A 20,841-nucleotide genomic window follows, 5' to 3' on the forward strand; every position below is an offset into this window, starting at 1 on the left:
TCTGACCCCAGGGCCACAAGCTTTCAGGTCCCGGTAAGTGGCTATCAGCTGGTCTCAAGGAGGCTGGTGTGCTTCTGGGGCCATTCTGTTGAGGGGATTGCATGTGAGAGCTGTGTCCTGGTAGCCACTCTGGCTCACCAACATCCTATCTCACCAGCTCTTCACTGGTCTCTCTCTCTCTCTCTCTCTCTCTCTCTCTCTCTCTCTCTCTCTCTCTCTCTCTCTCTCTCTCTCTCACACACACACACACACACACACACACATATATATATGACAGATATAGATGCCTCCTGACCATAGAGGGTATAAAAATGCTTGCCCTTTAAGAAAATCAGCAGGCATATTAAGGCCTAGCCATGCCCAGGGCTCAGATTGTCCCAGTATCCCTATCTAACCTAGGTATGAACTGGGGTCAAAGATCTTCCACTACCAGGAGCTGGCTATGTCACACAGGGGACCCACACCTAAGCTGTACCCAGGACACACATAGAGACATGCAGAAACAAACTCATGAAACCCACCATGCCCTCTTCACTTACCAAGGCACAGGCTAGCAGGGCCAGGCGATGGCTGTCCTCAAGGGTGTCCGACCTGCAGGGCCTAGAAGAAGAGGACATGGTCATGAATGTGGCATACAGGGCTTAGGAGAGGCATTTCCCTCGAAGCAGGCAAACAGCGCTAGGCAAGAACTTCACTAGGGACTCAAGCCAATCCCAGGATCATGCCCCTGGAGTTCAGGAAGTTGAGCCTGCACTTCCATTGCATAGCAGGAGGTTCGCAGATGACTCATAAATGAAAAAACCCAGAGACAGGCACCAGTTACATTCCAGGACACCGGGGACCACTGCAGAGACCTGCAGGTCCCTAAGCAATGGAACTGGGCTGCTGCATCTGCCAGAACAGAACAGCCTCCCTCTGCCAGGGGCTGTCCTACCCAGAGCCACTGCCCAGCTTGTGTGCATGATGGAGCATCTCCCCACTCTACACACTGGGCTCCTCTGGCCCGTTAGCTCTACCACGCCACACCACACCCCAGCCCTTAAGGATCACTTTGCCAAAATGTCCATTTTAAACTGTGGCAAACCCTGCACAAGACTGACCATCTTGAGCATGTCTGAGGCACGTATGCATGGCTGTGAAGCCGTTGGTACTCTCCACCCACAGAGCTTTCCCATCTTCCAGATGGATACCCAGCCTCTCCCATAAGCTAGCAGCCGAGCCCTCAGTACCCAGGATGCTCTCTGTCTTCACACTAGAAACTCTAGCAACTTCATGTAAGTGGAATCACACAATCGCTCTTTCTGTGAGGGCTCTCTCTTTCTTAAGGCCAAAGACCATTTTGCTGGATGAGTGCAGTAGAGCGAGTGTCTGTGTCCCTACCCCACCATGACAGTGCAGACAGCAGTGTCTTTGACAGCGATCAGGTCTTGAGTCTTAGTGTCCTCAAGAGAAGAGAACAGGCTCCAAACTCATGATCCTCCTGCCTCGACCTCCCTATTGCTGGGATTAGAGGCTCATGTCACCCTGCCTGGCCACTTTCCAGTATTTTAGGTTGCCTCTACACTATCGTTGGGCCATATACTCCCGAGGAAAATCCATTCCACTACTAGCTCTGCCCCTCGGTAGTGACAGGAGCCCACCAGCATGGCTGCAGCAGCTCACTTGGGACGTGGCACTGTGGACTGCCTTGCTTCTTCAGAGTAGGGTTTGGTAAGTTTCTTGGATTTAAATTTTCACCAAATTTGGAAAAATTCAAGGCCTTGCTTTTTCCTAGCATGGGAGACCTTTATGTTCTTTCCCACTCGTCATAGTCCCACTGATGTCTTCTTTGTCTTTTGTGCTTTTCAAAGCATTCTGTCTTTGAATATACTGATCTCTTCTGCACCCTTTAACTGACCAAATCGATCCCAGCCAGGATGGTTTATTTTTGCCTCTAAGATATGTGTGTGTATGTACACTCCAGAAGACAACCTTAAGTGTCAACTTCAGAAATGGTACCCACTAGGGCTGGAGAGATGGCTCAGTGGTTTAGAGCACTGGTTGCTCTTCCCTAAGACATCAAGTTCAATTCTAAGCATGCACGTGGTAGCTGACAATCATGTGTTAACTCCAGTTCTAAGGGATCCGACACCTTCTTCTAGGCCCTGCAGGCACTAGGCACATGGTGTACAAGCATGCATGCAGGCAGAACACACACACACACACACACACACACACCACTCATACATAATAAAATAAACTTAAAACAGTTGAGGACAGTGTACCTTTACTATAATCACTACCAGGGGGTCAGAAGCAGGTAAATCTCTTTGACTTCAAGACCTGTCTGGTCTAGAGCAAGTTCTAGGCCAGTCAAGGCTACATTGTGATACACTGTCTCAGAAAAGAAACAGAAACAAAGAAACAAAAAAGAAAGAAAGAAAAACAAAGAAAGAAACAACGAAACAAAAGAAACACCACTCACCTCCTTTGAAACAAGGTCTCTCATTAGTTTGAAACCTCACAGTCCAGCCGGCACCTGTGTCCCTCGGATCCCCTCATCTCTGCCTCCCAAATCTTTCATTATGGCAACACCACCATGCCCAGCAGTTTTATGTAGGTTCCAGAGACTGAAGTTCAGGTTCTTTTTTTTTTTTTTTTTTTTTCTCGAGACAGGGTTTCTCTGTGTAGCCCTGGCTGTCCTGGAACTCACTTTGTAGACCAGGCTGGCCTCAAACTCAGAAATCTGCCTGCCTCTGCCTCCCGAGTGCTGGAATTAAAGGCGTGTGCCACCATGCCTGGCTAGTTCAGGTTCTCATATACAAGTCTAGGGACAGACAAACTCAAGCCCCAGTTCCATTAAAAAAATAATAATAATAAAAATAAAACAAAATGAAATAAAAGAAAATAAAAACTGCACATAGAAGAGAAAGTGGGAAGGCTGAGTACAGATGTCTGCAGCCTCAGCCTTAGGAGTCAGAGGCAGGAAAGGTCACGAGGGCAGGAGCCAGCCAGGGCGACAGAGCAAGAGCTGGTCTCCTGACCAACTACTAAGGACAAGAGACTTGTGACTACTGTAAATAAGACAGAGTTAGCGACACAGCGGCATGTTAGGAGAGGGAACTGATTGTGACAGATGGTCCTCAGGCTCTTGAGTCTTCCCAAACACTGAAGCCATGCTCAGTTTTGCCTTTTGGTAAGGCTTCCATCCATGGCAGGGGACAGGGTACAAACCACAAACGGAAAAAAATGACATTGTCATTCAGAAATTATGTAAAGGGCTGGTGTGAAGCTGCAGGAGGGGGGAGGGGGCTCTAAATTATCTTGTCAAGCCGAGCATGGCGACACATACCTTGAATCCTAGCAGAAGCAGAGGCAGGTGGATCTCTGTGGGGTTAGCCTGATCTACATATGGAGTTCCAGGATAGTCAGGGCTACACAGTGAGACCAAAAATAAAAGTAAAATAAAAGTTTTCAGACATTAAGATGGTCAATTTTCAATTGAAAAGGCTCTCTCTCCAAGTGCAGATGTCAGGCCGTGCTCTGCTCTAAGTGACTCAAGACTGTACAGCGTGGCCTTCCAAAGAGACAGGAAGACTTCATTTCAGAAGCAGCTTTGACTCCGTTTTGAGGGAGGATGATGACTGCCCCTGAGTGAACCCCGAAACTGTACCCAATAGGTATTCAGCAGACTGATAAATAACTTATTTCTAAGAACAGAAAGAATGCCACCCTATACGTTGTTGAGGTGAATTGAGACTGTAGGGGCCCAGGGAAATATAAATTATAGCAGAAAACCATGCCCAAAAACTTACTGAACATACCAGACTAAGGAAAGTGCCTCTCCTTTACTTGGACTCCATAAAATGAGTGACACCTAACAGCCCCTTGCAAAGCTATCATGTGATACCTTGTATGGGCATCAAGGACCAAGGACTGTTATATCTGGATATCACAAAATATAGGCCAGCCTGGGCTACATAGGGAGTTCTGGGCTAGCCTGATCTACATAGAGATACGCTACTCCACCCGCTTTCACCCTTCAAAAAAAATATTAAAAAAAAAAAAAGAAGGGAGCTGGAGAGATCACTCAATGGTTAAGAGCACTTACTGCTCTTACAGAGGACCCATATTTAGTTCCCAACACCCACTTGGTGCTCACAACCATCTATATGCACACATAAAGCACACATACATACATGCAGGCAAAACACTCACATGCATTAAATAAATAAATCTGATTTTTAAAAAATGTAAGACTCAAAAAGACACTGTAGTCATGATTGAGACTTCTTAGGAACTAGAAAAACAAGTTGGGAGTCACACACCAGCAGTCAAAAGAAAAAGTTACCCAAGCTCAGAGAGCCCCGGCAGACCCTGTGAATGAACATCCAGAGCAGGAGCCCAGTGTCTCAAACTCTCTCAAGACATGAAGAAAAATAGAAAAACAGAAGTAGGAGAGGCCCGTTCCTGCACATCTGAGGCTAGTCTAATCTTCTCATTATTTAAAAAAGGGGAGTGGGGCTGGAGAGAGAGAAAAAGAGCTGTTGTTACTGGAAAATTCCTCAGATGTCACGTGTGACCATAGACAGAGCCTCAGGAAGATTATCGAGTAGCTCATCAAAGAGTAAGGCTAGGCTAGGTCTCCACGGGAAAGCCGGAGTGCAATCAAAGGGTTAAGATGGTAACATCATTTATAGACATGGTTTAAAAAGCCAAAATGAGCATGGACATCAGCAATACAAACCCTGAGGTTAGCAAGGCCACTGTGCAGGATGACCTGTAAATGTGTGGTGTCCCATCCTGAAAATCGTCGTTACCACCACCATCATCACCACCACCATCACCATCGTAAGTTAAAACCTTTAGAAACATGAGGAATAGAAGAAAATGTCCTCAACTTGATAAAGAACCTAAACACAAAGCAAACCAATCCAGTGTGACTCATATAGCACAAGCACTCAGAAACTGAGGCAGGAGGACTGAGATAACCTACAAACAGATCTCTAAGTCAGCAAGGCGCTGGATGAATAGTGACAGACATTCCTGAATCAGTTCAACCCAGCCATCACAGTAAGAAGTACAGAGCAGGTTCAACAAGACACATCCTGCAGAAAAGCCTCCCAGACGGTTAGTGTCTAAGACTTTCTTCTCTAATCTCTGTGTCTCTGTCTCTTCTCTGTCTCTGTCTGTGTTTCTCTCTCTCTCTCTCTCTCTCTCTCTCTGTCTCTCTCTCTCTCTCTCTCTCTCTGTGTGTGTGTGTGTGTGTGTGTGTGTGTGTGTGTGTGTGTGTGTGTGTACATACACATGTGCCACCCACCTCCTTTGACCCAGTATCTCTCACTGGCCTGGGGCTCACTGATTAACTAGCACGGGCTGGCCAGTGAGCCTCAGGATCCTCGTGTCTGCTTCCCCCGTCCCTGCCAGTGCTGGGGTCCCATCTCCACACCTGTTTGGCTAAGTGGGTCCTCATGTTTGCAAGGTTGAGTCATCCTGGCAGCACCCTTCTTTTAGTCTTCTGAGACATAGTCTCAGGTAGCTCAGGTTGACCTCAAATTTGCTATGTAGCCAAGGCTGGCCTTGACCTCATCATATTCCTGGTTCAGCCTTCCAAATCCTGGGATTACAAGGTATGAGCCGACACACTTGGCTCTCCAGCTTTCTTGAGAAAAACCTTTTTTAAAAGTTCTGTAGAGTTGAAGCTATAGTAACAAACATCTGGGTATGAGTATCTAGTTTAAATTTAGCATTTTGCCAAATGTCTTTTTGTGCACACACACGTGTGTTCTTTCCTGAGCTGTGTAAGGGCACAGCTCGGCTCTCCTAGAAGTACATTGTTCACTAGCACAGCACAGTGCACACATGGAGGACGAAACAGCTCACCCAGCATCTCTCTTGAGGTTCACTCCTGACACCTGGTTGCTTTGCCAGGCCCCTTCTGTTGGGAGTTGAGAGTGTCACTTGTACAGGGAAGACAGTAAGAACCTCTGGCTCATGGGTGGCATGGTCTGCTGTGAGCTCTCCAGAGCCATGGGCAGTAAGGAGCAAGCAAGGCGGCTGTGCTGGCAAAACTCATTCTCAGCATTTCTGAGGGAAAGAAAAGCTCTGTTCTGACTGCCAGCTCTGAATGATTAGTGATGATTGAGGGTAGGGAGAGCTGAGCAGAAACAAATGACAAATTATTAAGTTATTCCAGCACTCAAGGACGACCTACAGCTCTCTGCCCCTCAGTGACCAGAACAGGACCTCCTAGCCTAGTACTGGGACCACCCAAAGCCACTAGGAAAATAGGCTGAGCCAGGAAAAGGTCCCCAAGCAGTGAGCCAAGTAAGCTAGGTCCTGGAAGGACAGGACCTTGTGGCCACAGCTTGCTGCAATTAGAAAGACATGCTCCACCGAGCAGAAAGTGAGTCTTAGCGTCCTGATACAGAGTCCTGATACTCTTGATCAGCTTTTTCACTGACAAGCATTACCCAATGCCTAATGACCAGATCCCTCCAGGACATGGAAAAGGGGGAAAGATTTGTACCGGGAGAACCAAAGGACCAAAGGAAAGCGCCAGGAGCCAGGGATGGACATATGACTTGGCCCAGCTCTATAGTTGGTTAAGACTGCCAAACTCCACTGAGTTGAAAACAGGGACCAGCCCATGCCTCTGGAACAGATCCTGCCATGGGGTCTAGCCTCTAAAGTTGCACTGGGCACCTGCTTTTTAGCAGGACAAGCACTAGGACCCTCTACCCAAGCCTCAGGCACAGGAAGCCTGGCTGGGGAGCCCAGGGCTGTGGAAGAAGACATATGAACCTGGGTCTCGGGGCTGAGACCGCTTACTGACTGCCTCAGAGTACTTCATGACTACCCTTGAGAAGCCAGAGTCCAGCTTAGAGGTGTGCCTCACTCACCACTGATGTCACAACCACACCGTCCAGGCTCATTCCCTGTCTTTTCATGTACCTGTGCAATGAAGCTCACATAAAGAAGGGATGTCCCAACTCAGGGCCTCACATGGAAAGGAGAGGCAGCACCTTCTCAGATGCAGGCAGACATGGACTAGAGAAAGCGGGCAGGGTGACATCTGCCTGGCTTTCAATCTGATCTGAGTGTTAGCAACCCAGGCATCACATTAGGACTTTGCTGGTCAGCCACCTTAGGGTCCCCAGAAACAGAGTTGGCAGGCAGAACCAGGAAGGTTCCTCCTGTAATCCATCCAGATGTGCACACCACCAAATGTAACCTAGGGATCATGTTCAACTGCTGGCTTCTGATATACTAGGAATGGTCCTGGAGCAGACATCCATTGCTACAGTGAAGGGACACACTGCTACCTCTTGAGGGGGCCTCACATGACACCAACTCTTAGAGGTCAGAACCCAGCAGGCAGGAAGATGAAGTCTGCCCTGACCACCTCGCCAGGGATAGTAACTACCCTCTCCTCAGCCCTTCCAGGCAGCTTGCACAGGAGAGGACCATTCTGCTCCCAGCCCGGATACGCCCAAGAATCGGGCATAGAGATGGGCTCCCAGCCTGGATACGCCCAAGAATCGGGCATAGAGATGGGCTCCCAGCCTGGATACGCCCAAGAATCGGGCATAGAGATGGGCTCCCAGCCTGGATACGTCCAAGAATCGGGCAGAGATGGGTGCCACTTTAAAATCCTAGTACAGCCTGTCAAAACTATCTCCAGAGAAAGTGTCCTGGAGCATGCTACACGTGGATCCAGCTTCAAGTCTGGGCCTGAGGGGAGGTCAGGATTCAACACCTTACACACGCACGGTCAACCAGAAACCTGCCACCCATCTTCATAATTCACTGCATACACAATGCGACGCTATGGAGGTGTCTGACAGAGAGATGCACAGAACCTTAGTGCTCTGGCTTCTCAGAACTAGAAAATAAATGAAAAGGAAAACCCACAGCAGCACCCAGGGCTGTTCCTTTACACACCAGTGGAATGGACAGAGACTGGCATGGCGGGCCAGGTCTGGGCGGACAGTCTGGAGGCTTCACCTGCTCTGTGCTCTCCACACAGAAGAGCCCATCACACTAATAACACGGGAGAGTGGAGGACGCTTCTGGGTCCACCCACTGGTCACACCACAGGGTCTCATGCACCCCTCATGGTCTAACCTGATAACCACCTCAATGATCGAGTGAGCCTCGGGAAGAGAGCCACAGAGATGGTATGCAGCTGTGATAGCATACCCAGTGTGTGCAGGAATGTACTGGAGAGCATCCTAACCTAGGTAAGATAAAGGAAGCCCAGCAGAGAGAGAGAATCCGGGGTAAGACAGGGAAATGTCACTAGTGAGACAAAGGGAGACAGCAGGACCCAGCAAAGCCCGAAGGGAAAATGAGGGGCAAGAACAGATATAGACATGTATGTATGTTTGTAAGTGTATGTATGTTAGTACGTGTATGTATGTGTGTACGTGTGTATGAATGCATATATGTTGTGTGTATAATGTACATATACACATATATGTGTACATATACATATATGTGTGTATACATATATGTGTGTGTGTGTGTGTGTATGTATCAGTGTATATGTGTATGTGTGTGTGCCTGAGTGTATGTCTGTGCATCAGGTGGATGGAGGAGCCCACAGAGGTCAAAAGAAGTGTCAGATCCTCTGGAACTGGAGTTAGAGTTGGTTAAGCTGCCATGTGGGTGCTGGGAACTGAATTTGGGTCTTCTGCAGAAACAGCAACTGTCCTTAACCATTGAGCATCTCTAGCCCCACCCCCATTTTTGAGACAGGGTCTCCCACTAGCCCAGAGCTTATTAAGTAGGCAAGCCACCTGGTCAGTGATCCCAGGGACCCACCGTCTCTGCCTCACCAGAGCTGGGATTACAAACAGATGCCACAATGCCTGGCTCCTTTACATGGGTTCTAGCATTATTAACCGAGTCATCCACCAGCTCTAACACCTCACATACCCATCTTTTTAGAGCTGCATTTAAATTACTGTTTGTCCCCTTTAAAGATCCATGTTCACGGGCCTGGACAGTCTGCTCAGTGGTTGAGAGTATCCAAGTTCAGCTCCCAGAACCCATATCAGGTGTCTCACAACCACCTGCAAACCCAGTTCCAGGGTACCCAACACCTTCTTCTGGTTTCCTCCAGCATACACATAAGTAGTGCCCGCACACGTGCTCACACACACTCACACATATCTCTTTTTTTTTAATGTTAACAGCCAAAGTGGCACACACCTGTAATCCCAGTTCTTAGCTGCCTGGAGCAGGCATAAATAGGAAATCACAACTTCAGGACCAACCCAGGCTAACCCGTGTCTAAAATAAAATAAAAACAACAGTATCTAGCTATCATTGATGTGTGTTCATTATAGATAGTATGTGTACAGTTCTTCAGCTGCCAAAAACTCGGTTGAAAAAAGCAAACAAAAAAAAACCCAACTAACATTGTAGCCTTGCCTTCTGACATCAAGCTGATAAAAATCAAGATTTAAAAAAATTCAGAGGCACTGTGCAGCCATGTCCCCTGCTAGTTAGGAGCCCTACTCAATGACAAGCTGAGGAGGGAAGGCCTTCCTAGCCTCAACTCCCTGGAATGTGTGTCCTGTCCTCCACAGGCAGACAGGATGCAGTTCCCCCGAGACAGCTGAGTCATTTGGCACACTTAAGTGCACTGTTCCATTGGAGGCTTGTCGCTGGGATCACACAGATTCCCCACTGCATTGGTGATTTTCTCACCCTCCCTGGCAATCCCGTGTCCACTTCCCTTTGTAAGTCTACAACAGCTGTGGCTCTTTTCCACCCCTGGCTCTAGTCAGGAGCACAAGGAGATTCATACCCACAAATTGTGCAGGGACTGTAGACACGCTCGCTCAACATGTGTGCAGAGCATCCTGGAGAGACAGGTCAGTGGCACAGCCCTTGAGTGAGGGCTTGAATCCAGACCCCCAGGACCCACATATACAGATCGGGTGAAGGGTGTGTGTCTTTAATCCTAGAGAGATGCTGGGATGAGAGGTAGAGACAGGCAGATCCCTCAACAGCCAGCTAGCCTGGCATGTGACCTGAGAGTCACAGAGGAATAAGAAATCTTAGAATAAGCCAGGTGTGGTAGCACACACCTTTAATCCCAGTGCTAGGGAGGCAGAGGCAGGAGGATCTCTGTGAGTCTGAAACTACCTTCAAACTACATAGTAAGTTTCAGGATAATCAGGGCTACTAAGGAGACCCTGAAAAGAAAAGAAGGAAAAGAAAAGAAAAGAAAAGAGAAGAGAAGAGAAGAGAAGAGAAGAGAAGAGAAGAGAAGAGAAGAGAAGAGAAGAGAAATTTAAAGGGGAAGAAAGAAATCTTAGAATGCTTAGGGCTGAATAAGGAAAAGCCCATGTATAAGATGGAACAGGGAAGAGAAAACGACAGGAGAGCCAAGAGAGGTAGAAAGCCAGGGCATCAAGACAATGCTAAAAGCCATGCTTGAGGACTCAGCCAGTAAGTGCCTGACAGGAAAGCACGGGGACCTGGGACCTGACTTTGGTTCTAGGAACCCCATAAAAATTTAAATGTGGTGGTGTGCACTTGAAATCCCAGCACTGTGAAAGTGGAGATGGAAGGACCATGTCTTGTTGTGATCCAGGTCCAGTGAGAGGCCCTGCCTCAAACAACAGGTGGATGGCTCCTGAAGTGAATAGATCTCTCTATGTGTCTCTCTGTCCCTGTCTCATGACACATGTGCATGTGCACACAAACACACAAACACACACACAGAGTTAAGTTTCAACTTCAGCCTAGCAGGAGGATATGCGGAAACACCTGAATATGGAGAAAAGAGAAGGGTGCACGCAGGCTGGGTGACTGAAAAAGCAGACCTGACGACAAAGGCCAAAGAAGCTGCCAGTCTCTTTGGAGAGGCAAGTCTGCCCCTGAGAGAGAGGAACTGGGATGAAGAGGGGACCGCCAGCCAGATGAAGCACAGGATTTCTCTGTGTAGCCCTGGCTGTCCTGGATCTTGCTCTGTAGACCAGGCTGGCTTTGAACTCAGAGAGATCCTCTCACCTCTGCCTCCTGAATGCTAGGATTAAAGGTGTGTGCCACTCCTGGCTGATGCACGGGATTATGCAGTGAGGAGACAGAATGGCTCTGTACCTCGGTCCTGATGACACTGCCACGGGGACACGCTTTGCTCCCTGTCCTCTCCTCCCCAGCACTGGCCCTGGTGCCGGATGCTCTGCTCCCCATGCATAGAACCTGGCACGTCCCTGAAGGTAGAGGACGAAGGGTCACTCAGCCTAGGCGCCTGTAAGTAATGAAATGTAATAACCTCAAGATAACATCATGGCGACTCCTGTTTTCTAAATCCTGGCTCGCTCTTCCTCCCCGCGCCTGTCTCTCTCTATCTTTGTCCTCTTTTCCCCCCTGCCCCCTCCATGGGCTGGTGAAAATGAGCAAGGTACCCTGTTAGCATGAACCGACAAGCTGACTCCTGGAGGCAGCTACACAGGAATCTGGAGCCGGCTCCTGCCTACAGAGACCTTCACAGAAGACAGCAGCCACCTGGCGCCATGCTGTTCATCGTGAGGAGAAACGAGTCTGAGTAACCCCGAGTGACACCCCAACCTCTGGCCCACAGGAAAGGTGAGATGCCGTGGAGCCCAATGTGTGGGGTAGCTGCTGCCATAGAAGGAGATAACGGAGGCTCAGGAAAACGATGCGTCACCCAACAGGGCCAGGGGATCTGGACTCACTGCAGATATGGAGCAAGGATGTTAAAACATATCTTCCAAAAATCCAAGGGCTAAGAGGATGGCTCAGCTGGTACAGGGTTTGCTTTATACATATAAGATCCTGAATTTGGTCCCCACCACCCATGTAAGACATCAGACTGTAACTGTAACCTCAATACTGGGAGGCAAGGGTGGGCGGAGCCCTAAGACTTGATAGACAATCCACCTAACAAATCAGGGAGCTCCAGGTTCAGGGAAAGACTGTCTCCAAAACAGAAGATGTAGAGCAAAAGAGGAAGACATCTGACACTAGCCTCTAGCTTCCACACACATGCACACCTACATACACACATGGAGGAAAATGTGCATGCACACAACATTTAAAAACAAGGCCCAGACTAAGAGCCTCTTTAAGGAACATTTTCTCCAACCTCACACAAACTCTCTTTCTTACCTACTTTTCTATCACTGTGATTTAAAAAATAAAATAAGATAAAATCACCATGACAACTTACAGAGAGAGAAGGGTTTATTTGGGTCTTATGGTTCCAGAGGAATAAGAACCCATGACCATCATGGTAGGTGGGGAGTGAGGCAGCAGTTAGGCAGGCATGGCACTGGAGCAGCAAGTCTCACTCCACAAGCAGGAAGCAAAGAGCATACTTGGGGATGCCACAAGGCTTCTGAAACCTAAAACCCACCCCTACCTACACACCTCCAACAGGCCACACCTCCTAATCCTTCCCAAATAGTTACTAACCGGGGACCACATTTTCAAATGCTGGAGACTTCTGGGAAATGTCTCCTCCAAACCCTCACTCTTTCACCCATAGAAAGAGGCCCCCACCTACATCAGACCTATAATTAGTACAACCTGGATTCTGAATCACAAGGAAGATGCAGGAAACAGGGAGGGGGTGGGGGGTAGACTTGCTTCCAAACAGACACAAAGAGTTCCAAACAAACTTTAACAAATCTACAGGAGACTGCTAACACATCATAAATATGCCTCATGGGGCTGGAGAGATGGCTGAGCAATTAAGAGCACTGACTACTCTCCCAGAGGTCCTGAGTTCAAATCCCAGCAACCATGTAGCGGCTCACAACCATCTGTAATGAGATCCGATGCCCTCTTCTGGTGTGTCTGAAGACAGCTACAATGTACTTATATATAATAAATAAATTTAAATAAATGAATAAATAAATATGCCTCATGGCCAACTAGAGAAGCTGGGTGGTCCTGGTAAAGCAAGAAATTCAGCAGACAGTTCACCCAGAGACCAGGGAGAAGGGGTCCTGTGCCTGCACCAGTTCAGCAGGAGAGTCTCAGAAACAAGAGAAGAAAGGAAAACCTCTGGGACAGGGTCATGCTATGTACCCCAAGCTGGTCCAAAACTCACTATCCTGCCTCAGCCTTCTCCTGCCATATGATAAGCAAGCACTATGGTCCATAGAGCCACCTCCTCTCTCCCACACATCCCACCCCTTCTGTGAACTCATTTACTTCCATATAGGAATGTTTGAAAACATGTTCTTAAGTTCCACCCCACCCGAACTCTCATCCTGACTGTCCCCGGAGCTGTACCTGGGGACTCCTCCTCGGCACACAGCCAACACAGCCCCTGTGGACAGACCTGCAGAGACACCCTGTGACCCTCTGCCCCCTTCACCTCAGGGCCTCCTGGGGTTAAGGTGTCCAGCCCAGGGATGTAAAATCCACTCTAAGAGGGTGGCCATCAGTGCACTTGACTTCAGCCACAGCATTTGAGATGCCCTGGTCTCCATGCGCTCAGTACCTGGAGAAGGCTTCTCAGGACTCCATCTATATTGCCCAACACAGTCTTACATCATTTCCCAAGTCCAGGAAGCCCTGGGGATTTGAATGTGTAAAGCAAGCACTGAGCTGTACCCTAGCCAAACTGCCTCTGTGACACCAGGCTCTTCTTCCCTCTGTCCCAGGCATAAGCTGGTTCCCCTCTGTGTCTAACACCCCCAGTAGCCTGTGCACACTGGTCACCTCCAGCTGGCACACCTGCAACCTCATGTGGGAAGGTGATTCCCTAAGATCCTGCTGTGAGCCTTATCCCTAAAAGGATGCCGGGCCCCACATGTTCAAAGCTCAATGTTGGACATCACCTGCCCCTGAGGAGTGTTAGCAAGCCACATGCTTTCTGTCCCTTGAGGTCAAGCCTCCCTTCTCTGCCCTCTCTGAGCCTCCATTCTCAGGGAACCCAGGGAGGCCCCTCAATGCAGCCTGCTCCCCCTCCAGCAGAGTGTGCTGATCATGAGTCAGAAGAGCGGTCAGACAGGTCTGGCTTTTTGTTATATTTTCTGGGATCTCTCTTTGACACTGCTAACTTCTTCAACTCTCCTGTCACTCCCGATTCAAGAACAACATGTAGACAGGTGACACATCTTAAGTGTACAGCTCACAACTTGAGCACACGGTGAGCCAGCTCTGAGGTCGTGAGCTAAGTCTGCTGGTCCGTGTGAAGCTGCCTGAGCACCCTGCCTTTGAGGCCACAAGCCTGCCAGAGTGTGGTCCCTGAGTGGTACCAAGCAGCACACACATGGCGCTCTTCCTCCCTTGTCCATAGTGTGTGTGTGTGTGTGTGTGTGTGTGTGTGTGTGTGTGTGTATGTGTTATCCATGTGCCACAACATGGAGGTCAGGGGACGACAACTTTCAGGAGTCAGCTCTCTCCTTCCACATGTGGGTGGTGAGGATCAAACTCAGGTCGCTGGGCTTGGCAGCAGACTCCTTTACCTGCTGAGCCCTCTCACCGGCCCCTCACTCCTCTTCTTCACAGCTATTGCCTTGACTCATCCGCTGTGTGAACTCTGTCATCCATTCACAGGCTACCTGAAGCTGAGCTGGGGGGTTATCCTGAACAAAGTTTTTAGCGCAGGAGTCTGCCTCTTCCCCTCCCTCCCTCCCTCCCTTTCTTCCCCTACCCCCGCCACCGTGTTACACACCCTGGTGCCTCCTTTAGAGCCATTATGCCATTATTAAACCAAGTGAGGTCCTTAACACAGGGCACCTTTGCATTACTCCTTTGTCACTGCAACAGTGGAGCCACCTACAGGAGGATACTTTGGGGCAGGGGTTCAGGGGTTCCAGGCCCCATGTCCTTAGCAGTGTCATGGTGGTGGGACCACATGAAGGAAAGCTCTTCATCACTTCCCGGCAGACAGGAAGCAAAACAAGAGGGGCAAGAGAGGAGCTAGGGGAGAAGTGACTAAGAACATGCCTCCAGGGACCTATGTCCCCTCAGCAGGCAGTACTCCTACCTGTTACTACCCACCCAACAACCCCGCTGCATTATTCGCGCATCTAGGCGCTGACCTGCTGATTGCTCAGGATCGATTTGTCTTTGGAAATCATAGACAAAAATCACAGACACGCCCAGAGCTGGGCTTTTCTAATGGTGTAGGTGATTATCAATTCCATCGAGCTGACAGTCAGAATTAACTATCAGTACTATGATACCATGACAGCGATCTGACCACCGAAAGGATATCTCAGAGGCTAACGAGGAGGTAGATCTTACAGGGCGGGTACACTGATCTGGAGTGGGATGGTGCGACTTCAGCACAGTGTCCACAACAGTACCCACCTTCAGATCAACAAACTATCCATTTGTGGGGTTAGGGGGTGGGGTTAATATCTTGGACTAAGTAGCTACAACAACAAAAACATGCTTCACAGTGTGTGTGTGTGAGTACTACAGCACTCTATAAACAGTTTTTGAACACTTCAGCTGTGTCTCCTAAAGGGAGCACAGTAGATACATATCCGGGCCAACACTGTCTCCCCACAGTTTCTGTAGGTTCCAAGGGGCCTGGGCCAAGCACAGTGACTGTCCACGGCATGCCGGCACTCACGGCAGGTGGCCTCAGAGAGCCTAGCCGCCCTGGTGAGGTACTCCAGCACTGGCCCTGCTTTCATTTCTGCAACTCACAATGACAGGCCTTCCCTTCTGATCTCCTTGATGTCCTTTCAGTTTCTCTGCATGGTTCACTCTCACCTCCTCTGTTCTGAGGAGCAGGAATGGGAAGGTTGAAAATGAAGCAGTGTTGCTTGAACTCACAGAACGGAGGGAAATTAGGATAACTTCCTAAACTCAGGGATGCCCATTACTGTCCATTCAGCACCATCCCACGGCCCTGAGCCAGGCAGATGTTACGGATGTGTGCAGAAGATTCCAAACCAACAAGCAAACAAGGGATGGCTAGGTGACCAGCCATGACATCAATACCCAATGGTCACCTGCATACAGTGTAACTCCAGCAAGGGGCCAGTAATATAAAGAGTGCGTTTTTAAAGCGTTGTTTTCCAAAACAACAAAGATAATAAGGGCACCCGGGAATAAGGCCACAGGGCATGGACCATTACAGCATTCACCAGAAGGATGCTCTACAGAGACAGAGGATAGAGAGTGGAAAGGGGACTTAAAGCCACCACAGGAACATGTGGAGTGCATAGTGCCTAGGCTCATGCAAGACACAGCCCAGAAAAGAAAGACAATATTTGATTAAAGTTAAAATATCTGCTCCTTAAAATAAAATGAAATAAAAAGATGAACTCAAGCAGGAAAGGGAACCATGAGCAAGGACACTGATAGGCATTCAGAGAACCCAAGAAATTACAGATAGAAAACTGGGCAGGAGTCAAATGTAAGCAAAGGTCACACCAGCAGACAGCAGAGGAGGAGCAGAACATCACAGAGGAGAAAGAGCAGCCAGCCAAGGAGCACACATGGGGAGCACACGGGGAACACACAGTGGGAGAAACAGGGAGAGCACACAGCAGGAGCACACCAGGGGAAAGATGGGCATACACAGGGGAGCACACAGTGAGAGTACACAAGGTGGAAGCACACAGGGGGAGCACACAGGGGGAGCACACAGTGGGAGCACACAGGGGGAACACACAGGGGAACACAAGGTGGGAGCACACAGGGGGAACACAAGGTAGGAGCATACAGGGGGAGCACAAGGTGGGAGCACACAGGGGGAGCACACAGGGTCACACATAAGAAGAGTATATAGAGGGAACACATTGGGAGGGGCACAGGGGAAGCCCACACACACTGAGGGAGGGGGAGAAACAGAGGAATATACAAGAGAAACACACAAAAGTTACAGGTGGGGGCCTCTGATGCAGGGAGCCCATATCACAAGCACAGCATTCCACAACATTCTATTTGCAAAGGGCAATGGGCACCATGTGCCCAAGAGTACAAAGTCAGTCTTGAGCTCACTGACCCATCTGAGGCATTGAGATTGGGTGCTGAATGGCCACACACATTTGCACAGGACATGTGTATAGACCTAGCTTAAGGGACAAGGACCTAGCTGAGGGCCTGTGTGCAAACACGTGGTCCTGTCTGGTAAAGCATCCTCTGCAACCACCCCATCTTTCATAGACCACAGACAAGGAAGTCGCTGTTTCTCACCTGGCACTCATGTGCTTTCTGCCCCGCCCTCTGTCCTCGAACCCTAGAGGGAACCTAACCTGCTCTCAGAGGGCACGGGTGGACAGGAGGGGCTCTTCGGCTTACGTGTTCACAGAACCATATGCTGCTTCCCTTGTGTATGTGTGTTCTAGAAGGATGCCTTGGTCCATTTCACGGACTCAGTCATCTTATCTAGAGAAATGAGGATGGGAAGTTAGCGGCTCACTGGTGGGCCTGAGGATGGACAAATGGTTCTACTGATCAGGCACAGCCCACGCTAAAGTAGCAACTTGCACCAAGCCCAGATTTCAGGATTTTTTTTTGGAAGAACAAAAACTAGTAACTTGGGTCCCGTGACTCCCTGGCCACACTTGGCTGAGATCAGTAACTAGAGGTCAGCGAACCAGGCCGTGTTCAGCACAGCCCACCCCTCTCACATCTCACACCTACACCTCACCTCCTCCCCTTGCTGCCTGACCCTTGTTGAAATCTGCCTTTAAAAGCTCCACCCATACATAACTTTACTCAACAAAAAAGAAACACTCTACAGCCAAACATTCAGCAGCACGTTGACTTAGATACAACATAGTTAGGCTCCAGGAAAACAGGAGAACCTAGGTTGTGGTCCCCCATCCACTGATGGAGAGAGCTTTGCCAAGGGTATCTGCCAACTCTGACTCTCCAGGGTACCCACTCCTGACTCCACGTCAGTACAGAACTGTGGAGTTTTTCTCTGCATGGGCACTTTCTCTTCTAACGCCAGCTTCTGCCCACTTATTACAAAAGACCACGCAGAGCTGCAGAGGCCTATGAGACCACAGGGCTGCTCCTAAAACCCAAAGCTACCTGCACGGATGCATTGCATGCTAACAGTGGGACTGGGGACTGGGGACAGCTTCTGCCACACCCTGGTTTTCGTTTTGTTTTGTTTTGTTTTGTTTTGTTTGTTTTTCCCTCTTGAGTATCAAAAGTTACCAGCATTCAGGAGGCAGAGACAGGTGGATCTCTGTGATTTTGAAGCCAACCTGGTCTACAAAGTGAGTTCTATGTAAAGAAACCCTGTCTATAAAAAAAAAAAAAAAAAAAAAGTTACTAGACTTGATGATAGAGAGATGGCTTAGGAGTTAACTGAACTGGCTGCTCTTCCAGAGATCCTAAGCTCAGTTCCTAGGATCTACATGGCAGTTCACAACTGTCCTTAATTCAATTCCCATGGGGCCTCTGCCCTATTCTGATGTCCATGAGCACCAGGCAGCCACAGGGTGCACACACATGTGTGCAGGCAAATACTCAAAACACATTAGGTAGCCAGGCAGTGGTGGCACACGCCTTTAATCCCAGCACTTGGGAGTCAGAGGCAGGCAGATTTCTGAGTTCGAGGCCAGCCTGGTCTACAGAGTGAGTTCCAGGACAGCCAGGGCTACACAGAGAAATCCTTGTCTCAAAAACAAAAACAAAAACAAAAACAAAACAAAACAAAAAAACAACAACAACAAAAAACCCACATTAGGTTACTATACGTTGGCACTGAGGGTGTGGCTAGGGGATATGGCTGGTAGAATGCTTACCTAGCACGTACTAGTCAATGGGACATGGCCCTCCTGTGCCAGCATCTCCCCCCAAGAAATGTCCAAGCTAGAAAGACAAAGTTATTAAGCTTTAGGCTTCATTTCTGAAGTGGCTGGAACTTTGCCACTCAGGCGTCTGTCATCTGCAGTGATGTGTGGGGCCACATGACCAGGGAGCTCAGAGGTTAGGGAGAAGTCCAGTGCACTCAGCAGGCAGCCTGTGGGACGTGGGCCCTGTGGAGCTCCTAGCTTGAAGCTCTCTGCATGAGCCTGACTAAGCTATCCTCTGCCGAGACTCTCCCTCATCTGGCTTGCCTCCCTCCAGCCCAGCCTCCTTTCCCAGACCTGCTTGGGGCTCACCACTCAGCATCTTCCCCGGGGACCTCTTGCACTCTGAACTTCATTGTGGCACCCATTTCCCACGTAACTCTAGCTGATGCGGTCTTCATTTAATGATCTGCCTAGGCTAATGAACTACTAAGGCAGCTTAGCAGTTAAGAGCGCTTGATGTCCTTATTTAGGACCCAATCTGCCTCTGGCAAAAAAAAAAAAAAAAATCTCCTCAATCTACACCACACTTTTTGAGGGACTCCGACTTTCTGTGTCTCTCTCTAATAAAAGGCAAACTGGTTCACTCAATCGATCCCTCTAATTACACTAGAACAATGACTGAGATCAGAAATCAATCAATGGGAAGCCTGACTGGATCACCTGCACATGACTCTGTGAGAGTGTGTATATATAAAACTGACACGGTGACGGCATTCTCTACAGCAATGAGATACGCAAAGCAGAGGCAGGGGCTGGAGGATGCCACATGGCATGAGGACCCACATAAGGGAGCCCAGTGCAGCAGCTCAGACCTGTAATCCCAGTGCTGGAGAGGCTGCTTAGCAGTTAAAAGTGCTTGCTGCCCTTACAGAGGACGCAAATTCAGTGTCCAGCAGCCACGGGTGACTCACAACCACCTGTGACTCCAGCTCCAAGGCAGAGAGGTCTGGCAACCACTTCTGGCTTGCAGAGGTACTGGACACACAGCGTGCAGGCACATGCACACACACCTGGTCAGTGGGGAAAGAAATCTTTAAAAAATAGGAGGGGGCTGGGGAGGTGGTTAAAAGGTTAAGAGTGGGCACTGGCTGCTCTTCTAGAGGGCCATTCGACTCCCAGCACCCACGTGGTGGCTCACAGTAATCTGTTACTCTGGTTTCAGGAGATCTAGAACCCTCTTCTGGCTTCAGGAGATCTAGAACCCTCTTCTGGCTTCAGGAGATCTAGAACCCTCTTCTGGCTTCAGGAGATCTAGAACCCTCTTCTGGCTTCAGGAGATCTAGAACCCTCTTCTGGCTTCCTCCAATACCAGGACAAGTGTATAGTGTCATCACATACATGCAGGCAAAACACTCACACACCTAAAATAAAAACAAATCTTTCTTTAAAATAATTAAGAATAAAGTGGAGAGCAATGAAGGAAGCCAGCCAATGTTGACCTCTGAACACAAAGCCCCAACCATATGCATACCCACACAGGTACACATGCACACTAAATAAATAAACTTGTTTTTAAAGCAGGGATGAATGTAATATCAGCATATACTATTGAATGCTCCAGTCAGCAAATTGTTAGAGGAAGAGCACCCTTAGCCAGCCAGCAGAGACAGGGAGACAGAGGGCCAGCAGAGACAGGGAGACAGAGAACCAGCAGCAGCTGGGAGAGCCTGTGTCCTGCAACAGCTCTCTACCACACTACTCTACACCCACTGCCACTGTCTTTTATTATAGCTCTCACCTCAACTTCCCAAAAGGAATGGAGACACTGCCCATTAATGATGCATGGTTCCTGGGTCACAGAGGGACCTTTGGGCTCTCTTTGGGCCTTTGGGCCACTGGCACCCTGATCCAATTGAGAGCACCTAGCTTCTTCGGCTTATTATCCTAAGTGATGTGAAGCACTCCAGCCAGGAGGGAGGCTTCTGCCTGTCATAACCTGAAAGACTTAAGTGTGCCTCCACTCACCCCTACTAACATCTAAAACATATCCTGCCTGTGTGTCTCCCATCCACATGTGAGGAAGAGAGGTAGCCATGGCAAGGCACCCAACTAGTCCAGTAGCCAGTCACAGGTACAGCAAGACCCACGT

The 20,841-nt window shown here is 49.1% G+C and overlaps 1 protein-coding gene and 1 non-coding gene across 6 annotated transcripts in view; both read right to left on the minus strand.

Moving 5' to 3' along the window:
- The window catches only part of Agpat3 (1-acylglycerol-3-phosphate O-acyltransferase 3), an 83,324-nt gene that overhangs the window by 59,563 nt on the left and 2,920 nt on the right, over window positions 1–20,841 (minus strand). For all 5 annotated transcript variants that reach the window (XM_006513716.3, XM_006513717.4, XM_006513718.1 and 2 more), the window contains one exon: window positions 540–600. The gene's annotated coding sequence lies outside the window, so the exon portion shown is untranslated. The remainder of the gene's footprint in view (window positions 1–539; window positions 601–20,841) is intronic.
- Mir7659 (microRNA 7659) lies at window positions 11,414–11,471 on the minus strand. Its single transcript, NR_106119.1, has one exon. It is a non-coding gene; the product is annotated as a microRNA 7659 (primary transcript).

Source organism: Mus musculus, chromosome 10 (genome assembly GCF_000001635.26).
Source record: "Mus musculus strain C57BL/6J chromosome 10, GRCm38.p6 C57BL/6J".
Taxonomy (NCBI): domain Eukaryota; kingdom Metazoa; phylum Chordata; class Mammalia; order Rodentia; family Muridae; genus Mus; species Mus musculus.